The sequence below is a fragment of the Bactrocera oleae genome, chromosome 5 (assembly GCF_042242935.1).
Source record: "Bactrocera oleae isolate idBacOlea1 chromosome 5, idBacOlea1, whole genome shotgun sequence".
Lineage (NCBI taxonomy): Eukaryota > Metazoa > Arthropoda > Insecta > Diptera > Tephritidae > Bactrocera > Bactrocera oleae.
Window position 1 is genome coordinate 22483743 of NC_091539.1, and position 19544 is coordinate 22503286.

A 19544-nucleotide genomic window follows, 5' to 3' on the forward strand; every position below is an offset into this window, starting at 1 on the left:
GAACACCGAGGAGAACTATTTAAGCTTAGGGCCTTAATAGACCAAGGATCACAACGATCATTTATAGCGTCTAAGGCACAAAATAGATTACAACTGCCAACAAAACTAGCCAAATTTGAAATCACAGGAATGCCGGAAGAGTAGTACAAAACTCAAACAAAATCTGCCCCATTACCCTAACTTCCCCCCAAGGGTATAAACGCATTCAACCAGAAGCTATAGTCTTACCGCAACTTACAAATACGCTTCCAAGCTATCAAATAAACAACAAGCATTGGCAAAAGGTTTCACACCTAAAGATAGCAGATCCCAACCTCAACACTCCCGCTCAAATAGACCTTCTATTAAGCAGCGATCACAGATAATACTCGAAGGTATTGAGAAAATTTCAAACACACTTCTGGCCCAAAATACTATTTTTGGTTGGATCCTAAGTGGACTAGTTACGGAACCAGTTACCACCATGACTACGCAAGTTAAGGAAGTCTCTAGTGAATACCTCAATTCACAATTAAAGATATTTTGGGAGTTAGAAGAACTCTCCCCCATATCAATCACAACCCCTAAAGATCAGTATTGTGAAGACTTTTACAAAGCCACAACTACTAGATCAGATAATGGTCGGTACGTCTTACGACTACCACTAAAACAACAATTTCCCAACACAATCGCCTCAGGTCACTCTCGCACCTCTGCAATACAGCAGTTTCGAAGTATGGAAAAAAACCTACTTAAAAAAGGTGAGCTCAAACCAGAATATGATGATGTGTTGGAAGAATACCTCCATTTGGACCACAAGTAAGCCCATGCGAAAAAAATTATCAACGGAAAATACTACTAATTTTACTTGGCGCTCCACTATCTCGGGGAATTCCCTAAATGATATCCTATTTACGGGACCCACACACCAACCAGATTTAATGCTACTAATTTTAAATTGGCATATATTCAAATACGTATTCAACGAAGACGTCGAAAAAATATATAGACAAGTATAAGTAGTCGTACATAAAGACAATCAAGGTTTTCAGCGAATTATTTTCCGAAAATCCACCAATAGTCTACTACGCAACTACAAATTAACTGTGCCCCATTCTTAGCCATTCGAAAACTCCACGAATTGGCAGAAAATACCAAGTCAGAATTCCCTCCGGCAACCCAGGTGTTAAAAACACAAACGTATGTAGACGATATCCTGTCTGGAAGTCACAGTCTTTCACAAGCATACGAGTCACTATCACAAGTGGTACAAGCCCTCAAAATCGCAGGGTTTCGGTTGAAAAAGACAACGGCGAACCACCCTAATATTTTAAAAAATATACCATATAAAAATTTGTTTGATACTAATTTCGAAAAGGAAAGTACAACAAAAACTCTGAGAATCCAATGGAATGCGATATCTGACCAGTTTTCATATCCTACTGAGTCAATATCCGCATTATCCGCAACAACATTTTCGACCCGCAGGATGGCTTTGGCCAATTATAATGCTTCATATCCTACATCAAAAAAGTAAATGGATATTTAAAACAAAAATATATCGAATTTTGCACATTATTAACTCGAAAAAAAGCTAATCACTGTACTCTCGCAAGATCCTTTTTCAAAGGTTTGTAAGGAGCACCCATTCTGGCCGTATCTGAGCCAGACGTGAAGTCGCTATCCTATAAGCCGATCATACAGAAATAATAAATAACCGCCAATAAAAATAACCTATATACAAGTATCACATAATAATAAGTCGTCAAGCCAATAAATTCATATTAAGGGTATATCAATATGACCCCCTCACGCACATTAAAGTTTTTTATCTTATCTAAGCACTAGTACCATCATAAAAATACAAACTTTGATAGAAAACCAAAATCGACTTTTATGTTATACCTACAGATTAATGTGGATACTACTGCATTATCACGCATACCCCTCCCTCGGCTACTACAACTGCAGTACGCCGTGATACCTGGGACATTTACAGTTTATATGTACTACAAATATAATAGCAACATATTCGCCTAGGGTGCCCAGGATGTTTAAATGACTATAAACTGCCCCTTCCAAGTACACCGCTGCATCAGGGTAAATAATGACACACTCTAATACAACATACCACACCTTTGAACACAACTCACACTACACAGGATGTCACCACACAAGTTACCACCACACATGATGGCACCCCACACAATCAACAATAAAGAAAAGGAATTAACAGGCCTGGACGCCAAGTCAACGTTTGATTACGACTGATGTTGTATCGGCAGAATTTTGTCGAGTTGACTTGTCCTTGGCCGGAAAAAATCCGGGTCCGTTCCGGTTACGTAGACCCGACTGTTATGGAAACGGTCTTGATCTTGCGCGCTGCTTTTTTCGATTGCTTCACAATCTACACTGCGCAACGTCAATTCTTTACGCCAGCAATTCTTCCCGTAATAAATTATACAACCAAATTACCCGCGCGTTTTAATTTTAAACATTCGTGGAAGCGGTGAGTGTGGTATTAAAGCTTCTATTCACATAGATATTGTAGCTTTGTTCAGCCCAAAGTTAAAACCATTTAAAATGCATTCTTGATACCTACCGGCAGCAAGAAAACGGAGAGTTTATAGTAATGTTCCTTTATCTCATTTTGTAAAAAAAAAAAATATTCTTCATTTAAAAGAGAAGTATTTACGAATCTGCAACAAATATTAATTAAAAGCCATTTAATTGTCAATGAACGTATGGCTTGCTTGGTGTTTGAAAGATAGATTTGAGTGATGACGACTTTTTCGTATATGCATAACATCAGTTTTGGCCCCAACATTTCTGTCATCTAATATTAATCAAAACTTATGTCATTTTTTAATAATTATTTACCTTTTCGTGACCAATAACGGATTTTTTTTGATTTTAAGTATAAATATTAACTCTAATTATCTGTCATATCGTAATTTTTTAGGTTGGCAACACCAATTAAACTTCGACTGAAAACAGTTGCAGTTGGTAATACCGAAAAATTAGTTGAGTTCATCTGAAATTGAATATCTTTTTTGATTTTAAGTATAAATATTAACTCTAATTATCTGTCATATCGTAATTTTTTAGGTTGGCAACACCAATTAAACTTCGACTGAAAACAGTTGGTAATACCGAAAAATTAGTTGAGTTAATCTGAAGTTGAATATCTTCAACTTCAATTCAACTGAGTAGATTTGAAACCCGTAATAGGAGTATAAATTTCCGGGTCAAATATTATATAACCCAAATTCTATGTGTACAATATGCTATAAAATAAGAGAAAAACTTAACTATATATTTGAAAACTCCAGTTTTAAATTGATAACTTATTTTTTAGTAAAATATGAAAATAAAACATTTTATAATGCGAATGCGTAAAATTAAATGCAGTGTATTTGATGCAGTCGGTATAATTAGGTTCTTCAAATGTAATGGGTACAACCCCAACGGTGCTGAATGCAAAATCGAAAGAATCTCTTTTAATTTTATTATACTGTGTGATTTCAACATAGAAACTTCAGCATTAAAATCCAAAAATATATTATTTTTATATTTAATCTGCTTGTTTAAAACCTAACAATAAGCTACATACGTAGCTTTCTACTTTTTGGCGGGTTTGATTACAGGTATTATCTAATGGTTTAAATGATCCCGGAGTTTAAGTTCATATTTACAGAGCGTTCAACATATAAAGTTTTTCCTTTGCACGATCAATTCGCGGAAAATTGTTTAAATGTTTTGGCAAATTCAATTGCTATCAGTGACTTCGTAATGCGTCACGTTTATATTACATGTTAATGCCCGTTTCCGTATTGAAGACAATATATTAGGTGTAGTAAAAAGAAATCCATTATTTTTGCGTGAAATTTAATATTTTAATTAGTACTTTTCGTATCCTGTTAAAAAATAGCTATTGTTTCTTTGCTAGTGTCCATCTTTGACGTGCGCTCAAACAAAACTGAATCAACCAATCACAAAACGGTCAGAAACGTTTTTTTAGTACGAAATGTCATCTTTCCACACACGATCTAGCCGAACCCGATCGGACTTATACAACGCGATATACGGATAAATAACGCCATCTATTGGAAAAATAATGGTTTAATATTTAGAAATAGTTGGAGCGTTAATTGAAGTTTGCGAACAGACCACTTGCTGATAGAAAAAATTTTAAGGAGGAAAGGTTAAGTAATTTGACTTGAATTCCGCAAACATGTAAGACTTACATTGTCAAGTGATATGATAGATTAGATATATTTCATCGCGAAATATAAAACAATAACGAAATGATCAAACAATTTCGGATTACGTACAATGTTATTTTTTACATTATTTTTGTAAATCATATAACATGTTTAGGTCCAAATACTGTCGATGAAATGCAGGATATTTAGAGATTGAGACACTTAATTCAATACTTTTATTGTAATCAGGCCAAGTTAAAGTCGTAAGAAATGCAGGATATTTAGAGATTGAGACACTTAATTCAATACTTTTATTGTAATCAGGCCAAGTTAAAGTCGTAAGTTGCGTATTTAGCTTTTAAAACTGAATAATGACCATTATCAAGTAAATAGACGATGATTTTGACCGTTTTTTCCAAAGCAGGATGAAACGAGTTGTTTGGTAGAACAAGAGTATTACTCTTAATAACAGAAAACTTTAAAGCGGTATCAACGTATACTAAATCTACAAGTAAGAGTCTACCAAATTTGTTTGGAATTAAATTAACTTGGTTAGGACCCAACTTGAAATATTTTTCTAAAATTAATTATTTTTTCCATTGACAAATATGTATATATATCAATCGTTTTCAAAATTGAAGCTGAAGTACAATCCCTTGGATTCCTATTAAGAAAATAACGTTAACTATTCGTAAATAACATTTTCATTGAATTGAATAGTTTATTATAATAATAGTTATATGGTAGCTGCCACAACAGCGCGAGCCGGATCAACTAGTTATACATAATTCTTCTGGTCAATCGTAACCGTCATACTATTACGATATTGAATGCATAAATTTTTTCGTAACATCTGAATGATTTGAATGCTGAGATGGACTTTTTTATGTTGAGAGCAAGATCTTGTACAAATTCTAATGAATGGTACGTCGTCGTGTTCAATTGCGTTTTAATTGTGAATAAATGTCATTTTGTTTAATCCACCTTACTAATGAATTTTTCGATTAACTTGGGCCCATCACTTTTTAGGACTATGCGTAGAGTGCGAAGAGAAACAACTGTTCGTATGTCAGGCAATAAAGCTAATCCTGATGATGGTCCCTTTTCCGTTCTAATAGCGAAGGAGTTGATACTCACACTATGGGTAGTTTTTAAAGCGATTTAATCAACCAGTAATTGTGATGTATATTATAGTAATTTATAGAAAACCAATCTAAAGAATCTATTTTAACGTATAAAAAGAATTTCTCCACTAAGAAATAATCATAATACTATTGCGCAGAATGCTTGGCGAATCGAATATAGTTATACATATGCATATATGCTGCATATTATTTTTAAAATTCATATCACTATGAATATTATTGTAAGATTTTATTTTATTTTGCATGTTAATATGGCGTGTTGGACGTGGGATGTAAAAACCAAAATTTCAAATTATATTATAATATATATTTTTTTTTTTAATTTGAAAACTACCAAAATTAAAATATATAATATTATAATATATTTTGAAATATTTTTGTTTTTACATCCCATTAACTTAAGGCAAATATTTTAGACCTCTAATTTCGATAATCATGTGATGGAATAATGATATTCAACAAAAAAAAGTTGAAAAAAAATAATAAAAAAACTATTTTGCAAAATTCAAAAATTGATATCATTGAAAGAAAAAGAACAACCCTCTGAAAATTTCAGAATTTCTATAGATATGTTAGAGGTATAATAAAAATTTTCCCGCAAAGGTCACTTTTTTCGATATTGAAAAATTAAAAATTTTTTAATTTTGGTAATTTTTCAAAACGCACCAGCGTGCTTTATTTAATATACAGTAGTTTCTGAAATATTAAGTAAATTAACTCATAAAATCGGAAAAACCGTGTATAGCTCATAGGAAATTTTTTTTTCCTTTAGCAGAACTTTGTTTTATGATAAGAAAAAACGTTCCACCAAAATTCATTCAAATTGGTGGGGGTCGCGTTCAACTATTTGTCGATTTGATATGGAATGAACCATAAAGAATATAATGAGTAAAATTTATAGATTCTGTTAACCGTGATTCAATTATGTTACTTTTATTTTTTTAATCAATGATGTGAAATAAGCTAGTTTATGTTTTCGGGTCATGCTATGATTTCGGGTCATTTACAACTTAACTTTTTGCCTCGACAGAACCTTATATAATTGTATCAAGGTGTTAACCAAAAATTGGGTGTGGTACGTTCCGATTTTTATTTGAAATGCATTACATCCCAATTATATAAAACTATGTCTTTAGCGCAAAACAACAATTTGTCGTAAGCGTTTTCACTCATAGCGTCAAAATCAGCTGTTTTGTTGTTGTTGTAACGATTATCTTCTCTGATAGGGTGGCAAGGCTCAACGGGAAGCCCAGGGAACGTGTTGTTTCGTTAGAGTCATGCGGGTACCCACTGCACGCAGGACATATTTTGTTATGACCGGCCGGCCGATTGCCTTGGAAGTTGCGTTAAGACGTTTCTGTGCCTTTCTCCCAAGTGCTGCCAGAGTTGGTTTTGTTGCAGCTCTGTATTTTGGCAATAATCGCGGTCGTATGCGGAGTGAAAGAGCACAGGCTGTCGAGTGTGTCATTTACAATTTTTGGACTGAGGAATTTTAATGCCATCGATTGTAATATTTAGATCCAGTCAGTACTACTCCGTCCAGTTCGTGAATATAATCGCTTTGCATCTAGTTGGGGAGGGATAGCTGTTTACTTTTGAACACATGCATGAATTTCATTGCCTGACGTCAATGTCGTACAATCACCTGCGTATGAGGTGATAGAAGTTCCTTCTGGTGGTTGAAGGAGTTTCGAAATGTAGAAGTTAAACAGCAACACCTATCAGCAGACTTGCTCTGCACCCTCCTGATACGGACCGAATTTGTTGCAACTTTTGATCCAAAAAGTTTGGTTAGGTGTAACACAGACTCTGACCTTAATCTCTACGGCTATGCAAATTGCACCTAATTGGAAAACTGCGCCGCCACCTCAGTCGAGTGGCTCACAAACGACCTCTACGGTCTCAATAAGCTCAACTATGCACCACGACTCAGTCAGACAAAATTACGATTTCTTAAGCACTGCGATCTGATGGTATGGACGGATAGAAGAGGTTCTCAGGATTAAAAAATGGATACATTGAAATATATTTAAATAATTAAAAATTACTTGGGACACACACAGTTTCAAGAGATTTGTGTGTTTACATTTATAACAAATACCAGTGTTGCCACATTGCAGAAAGAAGTTCGACGTAAAATAACTCTGTACCTCCCGGTGTTGGACCGACCAGTGTTATTTTTTGGAAACGCGGCCTAGGGCGCCATTGTAGAAAATATTTCAACGCCAAAGAACTATGAACACCCTGGTTTTGGACCGACCAGGGTTATTTTTGTGAAGCCCGGTCGAAGGATATTTTGGACATATTACAATGTGTACAGTGTAATTAGAAATACATTTATTGAAAAATGTGAGAACAGTGTGATAAACATAGTGTAATAATTGTCTATACAATCAGATCGCGGCGCCAAAGAAATCGTAATCGTGTCCAGTCCGATCAAAAACAAAACTAATAATAAGATTATTTCATTTGACCGTCTTAAGCTAATAGCTAAATCGTTGAAAAATTACAACGACTTATTATATATCGGAATTCAGTACTTGGGTAAATTAGAGACAATTTTTGTGACTTGAGACGATTTTGCAATTTACTACGTGATTGTCACAAAAATCTCTCAACTGAAAACGAACATTACAAGGTGCGTTCCAAAGTAAACAGTAAAAAAGTAACAAAGTTACCTCTAGTAGCGCCATCTATATGTCGACTAGTGCGTTAGAAGCTGCTATTCTTTATCGACTTCCAGTAAAAATTACATGAACTTTCATCTATTGGAAGTGAAGTTATTGCGTTTTAAGTGTCATCGGTGCGAAAATGAGCACCGGTAAAACTTTTACCGAAATGTTGCAATTGATTAAACAAGTTTATGGCGATGATTGCCTATCCCGTAGCAGAGTGCACGAGTGGTTTCAACGTTTTCAAAGTGGTCGTGAGGACATAAATGAGAAATGAGCCGAAACCCAAAAAATCGCGCCTGGAGAAGTCAAAAGTGAAGACAATGCTGATTTGTTTTTATGATTCCAAGGGTATTGTCCACAAAGAATTTGTTCCACCCGGTCAAAACGTTAATGCGGTATTCTACCTTGGAGTTTTGAAGCGTTTGGTGCGCCGTATTCGACGTGTTCGGCCCGAATATCGCGAAGATGGAAGTTGGCGTTTGTTGCGAGATAATGCGTCGTCTCATCGATCGACGCTTGTGGCCGATTATTTGACCAAAATCACATTTTAACAATTAACCACTCCCCGTATTCACCTGATATGGCACCGTGCGACTTCTACCTTTTCGGAAAAATACATTTGCCGTTAAAAGGAAAGCGTTATGCAGACGTGGAGGCCATTCAAAAGGCTTGCACCGGCATACTGGCGGCCATACCGGGCAACGAGCTAAAACACTCGTTCGACATGCCTTTGGACCGTGCAAAAAGCTGTATTAAAGCAGGAGACTATTGTGAATAAAATTAATTGATTTTGCCGATAAAGCCATTTGTTCTGTCTTTTTTTTTAAGTCCTGTTTACTTTGGAACGCATCTTGTAGGAAGCGTTTTATAAATTTGAAATGCTAAATGAAGTCTATTAAAGTTTACAATGAGTTCCGCTATTTTAGCTTTTATTTTATTTAAAGAAAAATAGCATCGAAAAACATAAAAGGAATATATTAAAAGAGCACAGTAATCCACTTGATGCACCAGGGGAGTCGCATGTTATTGCATTTACTTGTATGTTTGTATACATGCTTAAAGTAAGCAGATTTATATCACTTTATCGACTTAATAAAGACGCATTTGGGTGTTAAATTACGTTTGTTACGATTTGTAAATTCTCTTAAAATCTCTTGATGTTTTCCATAAACTCGATAATTATGACATGTTTTGTTTTATTCTTATGTTTTCCCCTATAGATATAACGATAAATTTAATCCTAACAATAATATAAATGATTTTCTTAACTTACATTTCAAATGTGTCAGCAAAAATCCTCTTGCTTTGTTTCTGATAACGAAACCGATAAAATTGATTTCCGTGAGACCCAAAACTGATACGATTTCTGGTTCGACCGTCAAACCAATAATATCTGAATTCATGACACCTACTACATTTTTTGATCGGTTTCAATTCTGATTCCGACAACTATCAGATTCTACAAAATTGTCCTATTTATTATGTACTCAAATTCACAAAAAGTTTCAAATATTATATAATTTTACAATAATTATTACTAAATAAATACATAGAAAAAATTTAGGAAAGTGTTAATCTATGAAAACTGTATAATAGAAGTGTAAATCTCACTATGAAGCCAAAAATTTCACATCTAAAACTGTTTTTTTATTAACTTCAAATACAAATATCTCAAAAATTATAAGTCAACGGCAACTCTATATATTCATAAATTTTCTTGGTAAATGTTCAGAACAGCGGCTTTTTTAAAAAAATATCCAATTTTTTTTGAAAAATGTGTTAAAATGTGTGTTTTTAAATGTAACTGTATATAGTAAAACTATATATAGTAAAAATAAAACAAAGTAAGTTTAGGCTACATAGGTCCAAGAAGAATAAAGAAAACAGATAATACCCCAATGACAGGGTATAAATAACCCATTAATAATTTTTCGCATAGAACTCCTTTTTGCGTTACTGGCCTTGAGCTGCGCTTCTGAAAGATTTTGTGTTACTTATCACACGTTATGAATAAATCATCATTAAACACTATATCATTGAAACAAAAACATCTAGTTTTCAACCGCATTCATCCTATTTATTGGTTAAATACATTTAAAAACACATTTTAATTTCCTTTCCAAATTCCAAAATTCATAAAAGCCGCTATTCTGAACTATTACCATTTTCTTCGGGAATGCTTTAGTATACCGTCCCAGGCTTTCGGGGAAAGAGGAGATCCTCCAGATCAAGCATATATAAGATATAGCCGCGGGAGACTTATAGTCTTTGAGATATTTAAAGTTGCAACTATTTAAAGTACGCATTTTTTCGATTTAAAATGAATTATACACTTATATTTTTCACTTTTACTTCACTAATTCGTTTGTACACATTTGTTTTACATTATATCGTGCAAAAATAGTTTAATTAAATATTTTAAAATATTGTTAAATTTTATTAATTCTGAAAGAAATACAGATAATAACAATAATACCCCAAGAACAGATATCTCAAACCTAGAAAACAAACTATTAGAGAGCATTGATATTTGAGATTGTTATACCCTCTTCACTAGGAAGTTCAGGGTTACCCTTGGCAGTAAGGCAGAATGGAACGATTCCACGCTAGACCTACTGCTAAGGCACAGCACTAAACCGGCGAAGGGGTTTGGACCTCAGGACCACGCACCAAGCTCTCCATTCTCATGGGAAGTTTTCCTAGCATATTCCAGGCGGAAGTATATGCTATAAGTCGGTGTGTAGAGATAAACCTCCAACGCGACTATCGCAATGAGAGCATCGCCATACTCATCGATAGTCAGGCGGCACTTAAAGCGATCTCGACTTTTGAGGTCAAATCGCTACTAGTGCAGGAGTGTATAGAACGGCTCAACAGCCTATCAAGTCTCAATAGAGTGCACCTCATCTGGGTGCCTGGTCACAGGGGTATAGCAAGAAATAAACTTGCTGACGAGTTGGCCGGCTCTGCAGCCTCTACAAACATGGTAGGACCAGAACCCTGCTTAGCGGTTGGTCCACATACCATTAAAGAGCTGCTCCGTAAATAGGAAAGAGCAGGCAGGGAGAGACATTGGCAACAACAACAACAACAAGACATTGGCAACATCTCCAAGGCATGCGCCATGTCAAGTTGCTAATGGGGGGTTATAACCTCAGGCGGTTTAAAACCGTAATCAATCTCCCGAGGAACTAGTTCCGAATACTGGTCGCGTTCTACACCGGACATTGCAGGCTCAACAAGCATTTATTTAACATGGGCTTGGTCTCCTCTGCAAACTACCGGTTCTGCGACATGGAGTCGGAAGCCCCAGAACACCTAGTGGACTGCACAGCAGTCTGTTGACGTAGAGTTAAGGCCCTAAGATCCATGTTTCTAAACAGGGATCGCATCGCCTCACTAGCACCTAGCAGTATATTGGATTTCATCAATATGCTGGGGCTAGATGAGTCGCTGTGACTTACGGGAGGGCACAATAGACCATAGGTCGCGGTGCATACCTCAATCATTTTCTATTCTATTCTATATCCTCTATGGCAATGTTCCTTTTCTTGTAGAACTTCTTTTTGCGTTGGCGGCCTTCGTCGGCGCTTCAAAAAATAACCCTGGTCGGTCCAACACCAGGGTATACCAAAATTTTTCGCGCACTTTTTTTGCGTTGGCGGCCGCACTTTAAAAAAATAACCCTGGTCGGTCCAACACCTGGGTGGTCCAAGGTTTGTTCGCGCAGAAATACTATTTACGTTGGCGGCCTTCGGCCGCTTTTCAAAGAAAAATAACCGTGGTCAGTCCAACACCAGGGTTTATCAAGTGAAGGAAATTTAAAGATTTATTAGTGTCCATCAACAATTATGATTCCTGTATTTAAGGTATAATCTTTCTTTTTATTTTATTTTTCTATTGTTATTGTCAAAATTAATAAAATTGGAGAATGATCAGCATAACAATAAAAGCAACAAATATTTTAAAAAAAAATGTCTAAAAACGAAAGAGTGAAGTGTTAGTGGATATAAAAGTGAAAAATATAAGGGTATAATCCATTTTAATCGAAAAAATACGTACTTTAAATAGTTGAAATTTTCAACTTTAAACGTAAATATCTCAAAAACTATAAGTTTCCCGCGGCTATATCGGTGTATATTCTTGATCTGGAGGATCTCCTCTATCCGCCCATACCCATTTTATTACTTATTACTAAGTACCCATTTGACCAACTTATTTTTTTTTAAGCGCAGCCGAAGGCCGCCATTGTGGAAAGGAGTTCGACGATCTCCGATATTCGTCCATACCATCAGATCGCGGCGCAAAAGATATTGTGACTGTTACATTTTTTCAGTATATTTTTTTCCTATGAAAATGTTTAACACGGTGAACTGGTAATTACAGCTACGTGATCTGAATTTAACAGAATTTTGCCGCTACAACAACAACTAAGTGACTTGAATATGTGATATGTGCAAAGTGTGTTAAATAAATTTTGTAAAATATACATAAATTATTGAAAAAAATCACTTTCCACTCACGGCTTTGTAATCTACCCGTAAAAAAAAAGACGATTTAAAAAAAAATTCATTATTCAGGCCTCGTTAGTTGGGGGACCTAAACTATATATTTACCCAAATTTTTCCATATTCAAGTATCGATATCTCGAAAACAAAGCGAGATATCGAAAAATTTTATTCATTTTCGTTTTTTTCTGGCTTAATTAAGCCAAATCCAACGTCAAATCGCGGCGCCACGGAAATCGTACTCGTGCCCGCTTATTATACACTTATACTTCACTACAATATTTCTGCATATTTATTTTAGATTAATTATTTTAATATTAATAATTTTTAATATATAATATAAATAATCATTTTATTTTTACACAATTTTTGTTATATGCACAATAACAAATGGATTCCATATTGACAATATATAGTTCTTTTGCGTGCTGAAAGGAGTCCAATGCATAAGAACTTTGGGCACCGCGGTGTTGGATGGACCAGGGTTATTTTTTTGAAGTGGGACCGAAGGCAGAGCAAAAAGGAGTTCGACGCGAATGAATTCTGAACATCCCGGTTTTGGACGGACCAGGGATATTTTTTTGAAGCGCGGCCGAAGACCGTCAATACCGTTCCCACGACAGTCGGGTCTACGTAACCGGAACGGACCCGGATTTATTCCGTCCAAGGATTGTCACCTCGGCAGAATTCTGCCGCTACAACAACCACAACAACAACCGTCAATGCAAAAAGGAGCTAAAACGCGAAAAAACATGTTCAAAGTATGTTAATTTTTTGTATAAATTCATTTTTTTTTTAATTTTTTGTATAAATTCATTTTTTTTTTAATTTTTTGTATAAATTCATTTCTTTTTAAATTCTTTGTATAAATTCATTTTTTTTTTAATTTTAAATATATGGAATTATTGAAAAAATTAAAAGATTATAATTTTCGCAGCCTCCTTCGTTGGGGGACCTAAACTATTCTTGTACAAAACAAATTCTACTTTTAGCGGCCTCCTTCGTTGGGGGACCTAAACTAAACATTTACCAAACAATTTTTGATGTATTTAAAAACCAAAATGACGTTATATTTTAATAAAATAATTTTAAACATTAATACATTTTTGATACATACAGACATTAAGTTAAAGTTTCTGCCAAATACACAAATGCATTTTAACTTCACTGCACATAATTTAATAGATAACCACTAGGAACCCTCTAAACGTTTCGCCAAAATTTCCAGCATCACAAACCAGTAAATAGAATAATTTCAATCATTGTAGAAATATCAACACCAGTAAACAAGACAAATATTACGCTAGAGAAAAAACGTTACGTGTATACACTCGATACTCTTCCTACATCTCTAAGTATTCCCGATATCGTTTCATAGCAGAACTTAACTGACATAGTGTTGCTAGCCAGATATTAAGAAAACGGATTATATGGTTTTTGAAATATTTGCAGTTAGAGATAACAAGTTTACAATTTAAAATAAAGGGTCGGCTTTAGAATAACGTCCCACGCTTTCGGGGATAAAACGGGTATGGGCGGATAGAGGAGATCCTCCAGATCAAGAATATATATAGATATAGCCGCGGGAAACTTATAGTTTTCGAGATATTTACGTTTAAAGTTGAAAATTTCAACAATTTAAAGTACGTATTTTTGCGAGTTAAAATGAATTATGCACTTATATTTTTCACTTTTATATCCACTAACACTTGACTAATTCGTTTTTAGAAATTATTTTTATATTAGATGCTGCAAAAATAGCTTTATTTCAATATTTAAATCATTCCTTAATTTTATTAATTTTGACAATAACATAATGGTTGTGAATGTCAAAACATCAGTGTTGCCATACTAATATATTTTGCAAACGAAGAAAAATAAAATAAACAGAGAGATTGTATCCTAGATACAGGAAACAACGCAAAAAGAATTTCTGCGCGTAAAATCTTTGGTACACCCGGTTGTTGGATCGACCAGGGTTATTTTTTTTTTTGGAGCGCGGCCGAAGGCCGCCAACGCAAAATGGAGTTCTGCGCAAAAAAACCTTGATACACCCCGGTGTTGGACCGACCAGGGTTATTTTTTTGAAGCGCGGCCGAAGGCCGCCAACGCAAAAAGAAGTTCTACAAGAAAAAGTAATATTGTCATAGAGGGTATAACATAATACTTAACATCAATGCTTTGTAATAGTTTATTTCTCTAGGTTTTGGATACCTGTATTTGGGGTATTATCTGTTTTAATTTCTTTCAGTTCAATTACAAAAGATGTCGATAAGGTAACACTGGTTATTTGAAATTTTGCAACCCTTTTGTTATTGTCAGAATTAATAGAATTTAACAATAATTTAATTATTGAATTAAACTATTTTTGCACTATATAATGTAAAATAAATGTGTACAAACGAATTAGTGAAGTGTTAGTGGATATAAAAGTGGAAAATATAAGTGTAAAAGTGTATCAGAAATAAGTGCTACCATATTTTGCATACGAATAAAAACAAATAAAAAACAGGATTAAAGCGTCAATACAAAGATCGTAACCGTGTGATAAGTCACGAAACATATTTAGGAATTTTCTTGGGTAAATTTTATAATAGCATCTTCCGAATTTGCCGTTAAAATAGGTATGTACGGATAGAAGAGGTTCTCCATATTAAGAATATATATTATATATATATAAAATTACCGCTGACCGATGAATTTCAGATATTTGCATTTAAAGGTCAAAAATTCAACAGTACAAAAATAACTTTAAATCAATATTTAACTTTTGATGGATTCCTTTATTCACAACGGGTTGCATTCTACAAATAATCAGTGTTACCTTATCTACATATTTTAGTAAGGTAGGGTTAGGCTGGATTTTAAAAATAAAACGAAAGTTTAGGCTACTTAGGTTCCAAGAAGAATAAAGAAAACAAATAATACTCCAATGACAGGGTATAAATAACCCATTAATAGTTTTTCGCATAGAACTCTTTTTTGCGTTGCTAGCCTTGAGCTGCGTTTCTGAAAGATTTTGTGATACTAGCCAGACGTGCAACTATTTTAAGTACGTATTTTTTCGATTTAAAATGAATTATACATGTATATTTTTCATTTTTACTTTACTAATTCGTTTGTACACATATATTTTACATTATATAGTGCAAGAATAGTATAATTTAATATTTTAAATTATTGTAAAATTCTATTAATTCTTAAAGAAATGAAAACAGATAATAATAATAATACCCCAAATACAGGAATCCCAAACCTAAAAAAACAAGCTATTAGAGAGCATAGATGTTAAGGATTGTTATACCCTCTATGACAATGTTTCTTTTTCTTGTAGAACTTCTTTTTGCGCTGGCGGCCTTCGGCCTCGCTTCAAAAAAAATAACCCTGGTCGGTTCAACACCAGGGAATACCAAAATTTTTTCGCGCAGAACTTTTTTTTTGCGTTGGCGGCCGCACTTTAAAAAAAAAATAACCCTGGTCGGTCCAACAGAGGGGTTTATCAAGTGAAGGAGAGTAAAAGATTTAATAGTGTCCATCAACTGTGTTATTTGACATTTACAACACTTTTGTTATTGTCAAAATTAATCAAATTGAAGAATGATTTAAATATTGAAATAAAGCAATTTTTGCATCATATAATATTTTAAAAAAATGCCGAAAAACGAATTAGTGAAGTGTTAGTGGAAAAAAATCGTACTTGAAATAGTTGAAATTTTTAACTTTAAAAGTAAATATTTTGATAACTATAAGTTTTCCGCGGCTATATCTATGTACATTCTGAATCCTCGATCCGCTCATACCCATTTTATCCCCGAAGGCCTGAGACGGTATACTAAAGCCGACCCCATGGTTCTCTTGCGTCAAATTCTTTTCTATACTGGCAGCCTTCGGTGAAGCTTTATAAATAAACTAACCCTAGTCGGTCCAACACCGGGATTTACTAAAAAAATAAGGAAATTTTTAAACAGTTTGCGTTACACATCACACGACTATGAATTTTGTCTTGACAGTGTAATCCTTTCTTATTTGAGTGTTCTTTTTATGTATTGTAACGGATTTCTCGATAAATCGTCTACCTGTAACTCACTCTTGAGTTCGATCACTGGATTGTTAAATAAAAGTCCCAATTTAGAGGCTACACACTTATCTTTATTTCTAATTCCAACAACTTAACACTTATTGCTCGTTATTTGAGCTTACAACTTCTTGCTTATAGCTTAATTGCTCTTATCACGACAACACTCTAACTAGAACTGTGTTTGCTGCACAATCTGACAGCCCTTATATAGTAAATCTGTAACAAAACATTGCTTCTAGAACATTCTGGCAACTACGAATTCGCTAACTAGTTGCTTCTGGCAGTTTATCGTTGATTCGATTTTGTTCTATCATCCGTGTTCGTCACAGTATTTTTGATTGCAACCAGCAATTTTGATATTGTATTCTGACAAACACGGATGATAGAATAAAATCGAATAGGCGATAAGTTGCCAGAATTTTCTAGTGTTGAATGTTAGTTAAAGATCAAAAATATTGTAACGGATTTCTCGATAAATCGTCTAAATATATTTCACTCTTGAGCTCGATCACTGGATTGTTAAATTAAAGTCCCAATTTAATACTATGTTCGCACCGAATTAAAATCTTTTTGAAATCACAATTTGTGGATTGTGGAACCAAAGTCATTCTGACCGAAGTGTTGTGTTTTCGATGAGTTTTCATTGACAGTTCACACATCCATTTGTTTACATTTGTTATGTACCCTACAAGAACAGTGAGGTCATCTGATGGGTAATATCACAGTCATAGTTGAAAAAATTTTGTCAGCGCGCATGACAAAGTTTCTATCATTTTCTTAAGATCCTTGTTTTCTTTTTCTTTGATTGTTTTGTTGTTTCTTAGTCATCGCTGACCATAAATCCGTCATAGCTGAAAACTGTCAGTTATGACTGAAACGCTATCAGAAGTGAAAAATTCTTTTGCGCAGTAGATAATATAATTTTTATTTCTTTAATAAATTTCAAACTATTTATCAAAATTAGTTATAATAATATACCTAAATATAAAAAGGAATGCAACAAAAAGTATAATAAAATATGAAAATATAAAAATAAATTATTTATTGATGCCATCTCCTCGTCTCAATAGCTCTCCGTACGTCTTTCTCCAATCAGTGTATAGTTCTGAATTTAAAAATGCAAATGTAAATTAACAGTACTGACATATCAAATGCGAGTGTATTGGTGAACCCATCAGCAGTTTCTTGTAGGGTACGTCTATTCCAATTATGGAATCTAAACAAATTGTCAACTGACATTTAGGGTTGGCAAAATATGTCTTCTAAAAATATCGATTAAGCTAGAGCAGGCACCGATTATAATGAGTGGAAGGTAAGTTTTAAAGGGGTTTTCAGCGTAAACTGTGTTATTGTTTGACAGATTTTGTATGGATGAAAACACAAATTTTCACGTAAAATCCTCTTTTGTCTATGAAAACACGAATTTTGTGTCGGTGCGAACTTAGTATAATGCTATACACTTATCGTTATTTCCAATTCCAACAACTCAACACTTATTGCTCGCTATTCGAACTTACAACTTATTGCTTATAGCTTAATTGCTCTTTACGCGGCAACACTCTTATTAGAAATGTGTCTGCTGCACAATCCGGCAGCCCTTATATAGTAAATTTTTAACAAAAGTTCGCTACTAGAACATTCTGGCAACTACGAATTCGCTGTCTTGTTGCTTCTGGCAGTTTATCGTCAATTCTGATTTGTTTTGGTGCTCCTGTTCGCCACAATAATAAGGTCTGCCGTCAATGATGACATGATGCTTTTTTTCGTAATTCATATTGCATATAAGTGTACGTGCTTTTGGTTTGTTTCTTTCGTACGGTAACTCGCGTTGCTAGCGTACAAAAAACCAGTTTATATTGGTGATATTTTGTTTATTTTGGCCCAAGGGCCTCCTAACCTCCGGGACAATAGGTTTGCTTTGCTTGCCTCTAGCACCAACCCCAAAAGAAAAAAACTGACATATAAACCTTTTGACAATTTTCTAGAACTACCCCAAATTAAAAAAGATTGCCCTAAGTTTGTTCTTATCTCCGCAACAGATTCAAACAAATCACTTTCCAAATACTATTGCTTCGCTGTGCATGAAAGCTGAGAATCAATTAGTAAAGAAATTGTGTATATCACCGAATTGCTTGATGGTAATCTACTTTTACTTGTTAAAAAAGCGGAAAATTGCTGAAAAATTTTTAACAACAAAGAAATTACATGGAATTGGTGATATTTCTGTGAAACTACATGACAATTTGAATTGCTCGAAAGGTACAATTTATGCGCCATTCTTAAATGACGTTTCAGAAGAAGAAATTATCGATAATTTAAAAGATCAGGGAGTTACTTCCGTCCATAAATTCAGTAAAAATTTAGAAGGCAAACAAAAACCTAGCGGAGTGGTTCTCCCCTTCATTTGACCTTTACAAACTTCCCGAAAAAATCGAAGTCTCATGGCGCACAATACGGATTAGAGCCTATTTCCCAAACCCCATGAGGTGCAAAATTTTCCAACTTCTAGGCCACACAGCTAAACGCTGCAACAACAACCCAACATGCGACACATGCCATTTCCCCCGCCATCCCCCTTCATCATGCAGCCGCATCTTCTGTGCAAATTGCTCAGGCGATCACCCTTCCTCTTCACGCTCTTGTCCCAAATACCTTCAATCGAAAAATACTTTAAAAATAAAAACAGAAAGAAAATGTTCAATGCGAGAAGCACTAAGTTTATACAAAGAATAATTACTCCCCACAACCACAAACTCTTCTTTCGCCTCTGTTACAAAAGAAAATACAAACAAAATAAGTACATACTTGATTAATCATCGCTCACCATCTCCCCCCGGCCATTCCCCACAGACCAATCTCCAACAACTGATCTTCTTCCACAACAAAAGAAAACTTCAAAAGAGAGCAATAACTGCTATGTAATTAATACCCGCCAAAATTCACCAATTCAAACT

At 34.5% G+C, this 19544-nt stretch overlaps 1 protein-coding gene across 2 annotated transcripts in view; it reads right to left on the reverse strand.

Moving 5' to 3' along the window:
• LOC106621910 (Suppressor of Cytokine Signaling at 16D) overlaps nt 1-14152 on the reverse strand; it is a 45872-nt gene extending 31720 nt beyond the window's left edge. Inside the window, exon 1 of one of the 2 annotated variants that reach the window (XM_036357664.2) lies at nt 13630-14152. The gene's annotated coding sequence lies outside the window, so the exon portion shown is untranslated. The remainder of the gene's footprint in view (nt 1-13629) is intronic. The other variant, XM_036357666.2, reaches the window with a different exon arrangement.
• Between the last annotated feature and the right edge of the window lie 5392 nt (nt 14153-19544).